General features: G+C 42.0%; 1 pseudogene; it reads right to left on the bottom strand.

The window, feature by feature from the left end:
• Window positions 1–8,354: 8,354 nt before the first annotated feature.
• LOC145392601 (5S ribosomal RNA) lies at window positions 8,355–8,480 on the bottom strand (annotated as a pseudogene).
• Window positions 8,481–9,191: the final 711 nt, after the last annotated feature.

The raw sequence follows: 9,191 nt of genomic DNA, 5'->3' as shown, positions 1-9,191 counted from the left end.
AAGCATCTTTCCTATCACAACCTTCTTTCTGATCGTCAGTATGGGTTCCATCAGGGACGCTCCACTGGCGATCTTCTCACCTACTTTCAGACTCCTAGTCATACTCCTTTCGGGACTTTGGTGAAAGCTTTGACATTGCACTTGACATCTTTAAGGTTTTCGATCAAGTCTGGCATAAATCTTTTATTTCCACACTGCCCTCTTACGGTTTCTATCCTATCTGTGCCTTCATCTCTAGCTTCCATTCTGGTCGTTCTATAGCCTCTGTTGCTGAAGGCCATCGTTCTTCTCCTCGATCTATCAACAGTGGTGTTCCTCAGGACTCTGTCCTATCACTAACTCTCTTCCTTTTATTCATCAATGACCTTCTAAGCTGTACATCTAACCCTATCGACTCATACGCTGATGACTCCATCCTTCACCTTTCCATTTGGTTCCCGCAATGTCCATCTCAGCATTTACTCAACAAACAAGGGATGAGGAAATGGCACACCTAATGTCTGACTTCGGCTCGTATCTCTGACTGGGGTAATAATAATCTGGCTGTTTTTAATGCATCAAAGACTCAGTTTTTACACGTATCAACCCGACAACTTCTTCCACAGGTATACCCACTAACGTTTAGTAATATTCAACTTAATCCTGCATCATCCTTGAACATGCTTGGGGTTTCACTTACTCGGGACTTATCTTGGAAAGATCATAATACATCTCTTGCAAAATCTACTTCCAAGAGATTAGGTGTGCTAAACCGACTCCGTTCCTTCTTTAACCCCGCACAATCATTGACTATATACAGGGGTTTTATCCTCCCCTGTGTGGAGTACAACTTTCATGTGTGGGGAGGCTCCCCACATACAGCTCTTCTCAATAGGGTGGAGTCAAAGGCTTTTCGTTTCATTAACTCTCCTCTTATTGACTCCCTTCAACCTCTGTCTCTTCGCCACACTGTTGCATCTTTATCTCTTTTCTATCGCTACTTCAATGGTCACTGCTCCTCTGAACTGTCTGCATGCATTCCTCCACCTCTACGACGGGCGCGTAGCACCCGTCTAGCAGCAAACTCTCATCCCTTTTCTGTCCAACTCTCTAATGCAAGAGTTAACCGTTACTCCCAGTCCTTCATTTATGCAACAGATCAGCTCTGGAACTGTCTCCCTCTGTCTGTAGTTCCTGCTTCCTATGATCTCCAGTCTTTCAAACGCAGTGTGTCCAGGCATTTGGAAATGATCGGATCTTGAATTTGGCTCTCTCTTGTATTTTGTTTTTCTCTTGGAAGGAACAATAATAGCGGCCCCACGGCCTTTGATTCCTGCTTTCTCGCATAAATAAATAAATAAATAAATATATATATATATATATATATATATATATATGAATAGACAGACGGATAGATAGATTGGTAGATAAAGATAAACCAGACAGATAGACACAGATAGATGGATAGATAAATATAGATATAGACAGATTTATATTCATATAGACAGACGAATAGGTTTATCTTCATGTAGATACACAGAGAGAGAAAAAATACAGTAGATATACATAGATTTATATCCATGTATATACAAATATATATATATAATGTGTGTGTGTGTGTGTGTGTGTGTGTGTGTGTGTGTGTGTGTGTGTGTGTGTGTGTGTGTATGTGTGTGTGTGTGGTATGAAAAACGTAAAATCACGAGACGTGGAGAGAGATGGCGTTGGTAATGGATGGTGAAGGATGGTGTACCTCAGATTTAATGTGTGCAGATGACGCACTATTTCTTGCAAATAGCGGACAAGAGCTGGGTAGACTTGTGCAGGGCTTTGTGGATGTCTTTAAGCATCGTGTCTTGAAAGTTAACTTAGATAAGAATAAACTGATGGCTTTTGAAAGAGAAGGTTGCTGTCAGTGTGATGTTGCAGTGAATGGAGAGAGACTTGAATTTGTGAGAAATTACGTATCTGAGTGCAATGACAGAAGAGCAAGGTAAATTGCAAAGGAAGTGGGAAATAGAGCGATACGGGAAAGGAAGGTGGTTGGTGCTATGAAGGCCTTGATAAGAAGCAGAGGCTTGACTGGCGGCTTTGAGAGCCTTGCATGAAGGAGTTTTAGTGCCTACTCTAACATACGGGTACGAAACTATGATGTGGCATGAAAACAAAAAGCCAAGAGTAAGAGCAGTAGAGATGGGACTCTTGTAGGATATATGTGAAGTGCAGAGAGTGGAGAGGACAAGGAATAATATGAGCAGTGAAAGATGCAGACAAAGGAAGTCTGTGGACACCGGAGTTAAGGAAGTGCTTGGATGATATGGTGATGTGAAGAGAATGGGTGAGATTAAGAGGCGAGAAAGGTAAATCTAGGTGAGTTTGTCAGTGGCAAGATGCGTGGTAGGTCAAGAAGATGGATAGTTATGGTAAATGAGTCTGCAAGAAAGAGAAGTATAGGTGTTGATGAGGCTAGGGAACTGACAAGAGACTGAGCTGGCTTGATGAATTTGTTTAGAGGAGTTTATGACTGGGGACCGGATCCCGGTTTTAATCTGACATTCTTCGGATTGGTCTCTTGGATAGGTGAATGAGAAGATACGTGTGGAATAAATTGTACCTATCTGTTGGAGACAGGATTCCGAAAGTATGAGTGATGGGTGAAAGGAGTGTGACCCATTCAGTTAGCCAAACTTTGGTTAGTATCACAGTGTATCAAGATTTTCTCTGGCTCACTGAACCCTACCTCACCCTACTTTAGGTTGGGAAAGGAGATCTGCATTATGAAGATTCTAAAGTGTTCATCGAACCTGATACAGTATCCTAGAAAAGTAATCAGGGGTTCAGTGAATCCATATTTTGTTGAACGCTCACTTATACTGTTTCCTAAATTTATTTTGAATTAAGGGCATTTATAGACTATTATCGTGCTAGTGGACTATTTTTATATATGTGCACTGCCTATCAGTGTAATGATCCAGGAAGAAAGTTATATTCGGAATATTATCATCATATAATAGATAGCCTATGTAGCTTAATGCGATAATGTGATACAGTAGTTTGTTTTAACTTGTTTATAGTTTAGTCAGAGCGAGGAAAGAGATTGGATAACCCCACAGTACATGGTTAAAATTCACGGGGGATATAGGAAAATGGGTGTATCTGGTAAATCCAACAGGCAAGATACTCGAAATCTGTCTCCACTTTGAAAACAATGATTTTTCGTACGATATTTCTTAATAAATTTGTTGCAAAATGCTTTGAAGTTTCTTTTCAATTAATACATAAATTGTTACAAGTTTGAAGTTGGATACTGTTAATTGACATATATTTTTGCATAATTCGCACAGTTACGCTTCAACATGACATTGGTACTTGCTTTTTCTTTCAAATAATTATTTAAGGAATATATTAAGAGTTGAAATTGCACAAGAGAACTTGGCGCCGCTCATCTTATGAAGACACACATTGTCTCTGCGGTGGATGGGGCCACTTACCATGCTTTTATATTTATTTTTCGTCTATCTGAACAACCACTGAAATCACCCAATTTTTGAATTGGTTGCAACAAAGAAGGCATGTGATGCTATGTGACTTATCATTGAGGGTGAATCGTATTTTACGATTCTTTAATTACGAGCGAGCGAGCGAAGCGAGGGAGCAATGTTTACTCTCAGTTAAGTTCGGAAATGAGAGGCCCGGCCCGACCCAGCCCGGCTCAACCCGACCGCCACGTTAAGCGGAAGCTAATAACTTTACTCCTATGTGAAGTAGAGCTGAAATTCTTTCTGCATGTGATACATTCAGTACATTTTGTTATCAATTAAAACCTACCCATAAAGGCGTAGGAACCCCTTGGAATCTTGAGTTTTCCAAGGGAGTGTTCGGCTCTAATCGGTGAACGCATCAATTACGAAATCAAATTAAGAAAAAAAATTCCCTCGTAACACTGTTTTTCGGTGTGTGTGTGTGTGTGTGTGTGTGTGTGTGTGTGTGTGTGTGTGTGTGTGTGTGTGTGTGTGTGTGTGTGTGTGTGTGTGTGTGTGTGACAGAATGTCATTCGTTCCTGAATATTTTTTTATTGCTCAGCTACCAGAATAATCAAATAATATATCAGAGAGAAAGTGTGAAAACATGGCACTCGCTCGATCGTCACGCGCTCATAAGGCGCATTTTACTGGTAATACTGTATTCTAACCTCATATATGCGGCACAGTTCAGAACTAGTGACTTCTACATTTAGCCATATAGGCTTAATAGGCTGAATTCAAGCACATAAGTACCTGGGGAGAAGTGAATGACGTAAAATATTTGGAAAAATCTCTTTACTGAGTGTTAATTTTGATCACGCTTCGACTTCCTCTTTCCGCTCCTAAAGGGGGACAACTTTACTTCAACAGAATATTGCTAATCTCCACCATTATTTAAATCACCAAATTAAAATTGGATATCTCATACTGTCAAAAGAATCGGAGCTGAAGGTGGTTGTTGCCAGGACTAGAGTTAGCTTAGTTTAATACTGAGGTACTGGCAAAGGTAACACTGTCCACGGAAACACGGTACGATCGCAAAGGGGCTGAGTTGTAACTCTAGGCTCTGAATTCGCCACTTGTCCATCCTGTGTGTGTTTTTTTTTTTTTTTTTTCGTGAAAGGCAGTCGAACTATATTCAAGAGAACTATCCATGAATAATAGTGCTTCCTTTGATTTGAGGCATATTCAATAGTCAGTGTGTGAGATTTTTTTGTTTAATCGTGTGTGTGTGTGTGTGTGTGTGTGTGTGTGTGTGTGTGTGTGTGTGTGTGTGTGTGTGTGTGTATTTACAGTGTACACACACACACACACACACACACACACACGTACATACATACATACATACACACACACACGTACATACATACATACATATATACATACATACACGCACACACACACACATACTGTATATATATATATATATATATATATATATATATATATATATATATATATATATATATATATATATATATATATGTCTCTTCGCCGCACTGTTGGATCTTTATCTCTTTCAGTCGCTACTTCATTGGTTACTGCTCCTCTGAATTGTCTTCTTGCATCCTTCCACCTCTACGACGGGTACGTAGCACCCGTCTAGCAGCAAACTCTCATCTCTTTTCTGTCCAGCTCTAATGCAAGAGTTAACCGTTACCCCCAGTCCTTCATTTATGCAACAGGTCCACTCTGGAACTGTCTCCCTCTGTCTTTATTTTCTGTTAGCTATGATCTCCAGTCTTTCAGACGCAGTGTGTCCAGGCATCTCGAAATGATAGGATCTTGAACTTGGCTCTCTCTTGTATTTTGTTTTTCTCTTGGAGGGAACGATTATTGCGGGGTCGTGGCCTTTGGTTCCTTCTTCCTAGCATAAAATCTCTCTCTCTCTCTCTCTCTCTCTCTCTCTCTCTCTCTCTCTCTCTCTCTCTCTCTCTCTATGTATATATATATATATATATATATATATATATATATATAAATATATATATATATACACATCTATATATATATATGCCATCAGGTCGATTAAACACCTCTGAGAGAGAAGGCTCGTAGCCACCTCACTGCTGCAGGTCTAAAAGGCATGAGAGCGCTACATTTCGTGATGTTTCCTTTCAAATTCCAACACCCTGACCCATGGCAGTGGGAGCGACAGTGAATTTAAGTTACTGCGGCCACGATTGTTGACAAATATATTCAGAATGACAGTGTGCAATATACCATCAGGTCGATCAAACACCTTTAAGAGCGATCTCATGGGCAAACATCTTGAAACCAGACCAAACCTCCATTAAATTACCACGATATTAGAGTTTAGGCATTGGCAGACGAAGTACAGTCAGGGGAGTGGCGGTGAGGCGATCAAGGTGCCTGGGTCCCCAGCTGCAGGGTTAGGGTTAAATTGTGACCGTCCTATCTTTACATTTAGCTTTGTGTGTGTGTGTGTGTGTGTGTGTGTGTGTGTGTGTGTGTGTGTGTGTGTGTGTGTGTGTGTGTGTGTGTGTGTGTGTGTGTGTGTGTGTGTGTGTGTGTGTGTGTGTGTGTGTGTGTGTGTGTGTGTGTGTGTGTGTGTGTGTGTGTGTGTGTGATTCAAAAAGAACTGAACTCTTTCAAATATATATTACTCAGCACCTAAGTACGTGTAGTAAGCACCAAATTGTACAGTGACCATCGGATTCTTTTTCAGATTGTGATGTTTACCGGTTGTATGGATTTCCACCTCCAGTGACCATCCTTGTTAACAATGGCTACTCCACAGGAGAAAGCATTCTGTGTGCTGCAGTTTGACACACTTAGTTCTGTGACTGCAGTGCAAAGATCATTCCGTGCACGATACAACACACTTCCACCGGACCGGAACAACATTTACCGCTGGTATAAGCAGATGGAGCAGAATAGGTGCATAATGTCATGGAAAGAGCACAGGGTGGCCACGTGTGTCCGAGGAAGCAGTGAATCGTGTTCGTGTCACCTTTCAACGAAGTCCCAGGACATCGACAAGCAGACCTAGCTCTGAGGTTGACCTGCCTTAGGCAGGTTTGCCGTGTTCTGCGGGAGCTGTTGGAATTGAAGCCTTACCGCTTGCACCGGCTGCAAGCACTGAAAAACAATGATTCGGTCAAGCGATGTAGATTTCAGATTCACATTTAATTTATAAACTATCACATTCAGTGACGAATCAACGTTTCAGTTAAATGGAAAGGTAAATCGCCATTATGTCCGCGTATGGGGCATGAACCTCCACGTCACAAGTGATCAGGAGAGAGATTCACCAAATGTTAATGTTTTTTGTGCCATGTAATGCAGACGGGTCTTTGGCCCATTCTTTTTTGCGGAAAACACAATGACAGAGTTCATCTATCTGGACATGCTGAAGGAGTGGCGTTTCCCACAGCTGCAGGAAGACTCAGACGACTTCATTTTCTTGCAGGCTAGGGCTCCTTTTCACATCCATTACGAGGTCCGGAAGTTCTTCAACAAAAATCTGACACAGCGCTAGGTTGGGTGTTCTGTCCGATACTTTGACCTGCCTCTGGAAGGGCGACCACCAAGATCCCCAGATATCACACCATGCGATATCTTTTTGGGGGGTATATCATGAACCCTGGTGTTCGTACCAACTCTTCCATGCAACCTCCTGGAAATGGAGCCACGCATCGTGGCTGCTGTGTCTACCACCTATGCTGACATGCTACGAAGAGTCTGGAATGAATTTGATTACAGGATTGACGTGTGCCGTGTGACATGAGGGTCGGATACATAACATTTGTAAGACTGTGAGTTATCTGTAAGGTTCTTCCCTACAATATGGTACATAGCATATGTTCTTATGACATAATTATAGTCTATTTGATTGACCTGTGCAGCTGAGATGCATGGGCGGAGTAGGGTGTTTGTTTCGCGGCTACTGATTGGCCGCCGATGATGCAAATACACAGTTCTTATTTTAACACATATATCTATATTTTTAAATTGCTTGCACTATAAGCAGCCACTTTATGGAATAGTTTCCAAAGCTAGAGGGCAAAATTAGCTTGAAAAGTTTACCGTTATCAAAGAAAGATTAAAGTTGATAATAAAGTATTATAAAACGATGAGTGAAGTTTGAAGTAAATTATCCACCCACGCGGTGTACACCCACGTCCGCATGTTGCACTATAATATCCACCCACGGTGTACACCTGCGTCCGCATGTTGCACTACAATACATGCCCGCATTTACTTCAATGACATCATCGGCGGCCAATCAGCAGCCGCGCATCAAACACACCCTACTTGCCCCATATATCTCAGGTGCACAGGTCAATCAAATAGACTATAATTACTGGGTACTACATATTTGAGAGTGTTCAGTTCTACACACACTCATACACACACACACACACACACACACACACATATAGAGATGGGGTGGAGAGGTATATGAGAGAGGGGGGTGTGAGTTGGGAGCAGGGGAGTGAAATGGCGGGGGACAGGGCGACTTGGAGGCGATTTGTTTGTGGCCACCCCAAACGGGATTGAGGCGTCTGGCAATATATATATATATATATATATATATATATATATATATATATATATATAGAGAGAGAGAGAGAGAGAGAGAGAGAGAGAGAGAGAGAGAGAGAGAGAGAGAGAGAGAGAGAGAGAGAGAGACACACACACACACACACACACACACACCATTGTACGCAGACGGCACATTACACACAGCACACTAGAGAAACAACACAATTCATTCATTCATTGCCAGACGCCATGTATCCCACTCGGGGTGGCCAAGGGCTTAGAGTTAATTGTTTTACAGGGAGTGGCACTAATCCTCCACCAACCCCACTTGACACGTAGGGATGCCAACAGCATCTGGTGTTCCCAGGCGGTCACCCATCCAAGTACGAAGTACTAACCAGACCCAACGTTGCTTAACTTCGCTGATCGGACGGGAAGCGGTGTACTCAACGTGGTATGGCCGTTGGCTAACAACACAATAAAACAATAAATACACAAAACGACACACACACACACACACACACACACACACACACACACACACACACACACTACCTGTGCAAAACCAAAACTATATCTTTTATTTATCATCCAGTACTTTACTGCCCTCTAATGAGTGAAGAGGTCTGCGGCTAAACTACTTAGTCCACACATTTAAGGCAATGGTAATCGCCCGTTAACTTGTGAATGGTATTATATGAGCATTAAGCCTGAATAGTCTTATGAGTGTAAAGCCTTATGGGTCAGATCCGATTGCAGCGCCATATTCTTCTAGATTAGGAAGTGTCATTTTGGATAAATGGTTGCTACTCAAAACATAGCATCTTTGACTACGAGACACCATTTGGCTTGCCATGTTGAGTGAGTGGATGATGGGCACCCCCTCTGATAGCTTAGCAAATAATAATAATAATAATAATAATGCACAAGGAAAATAACACTCCCCGCTATCAAGCTGCTGACTCCCCTCCCAACACTGCAGAGAGAGAGAGAGAGAGAGAGAGAGAGAGAGAGAGAGAGAGATGTGCACCCCGCCTATAATCCAGTGCAGCATCACAGCAGCGGGAAGGAAGCTACGGGTTGGCATCAGGCTAGAATTGGTTGGAAATGACTTTTGTGATTTAATAATGAGGAGTTGAGAGTGCACCCCACTCCCCCAGCCCCCCACCCCTACTTTTA

This window comes from Coenobita brevimanus, chromosome 22 (genome assembly GCF_032717465.1).
Source record: "Coenobita brevimanus isolate Jiangsu-jjx chromosome 22, ASM3271746v2, whole genome shotgun sequence".
NCBI lineage: Eukaryota > Metazoa > Arthropoda > Malacostraca > Decapoda > Coenobitidae > Coenobita > Coenobita brevimanus.
The sequence above is the reverse complement of the archived record's forward strand: the minus strand, read 5'-3'. Positions and strand labels throughout refer to the sequence as shown.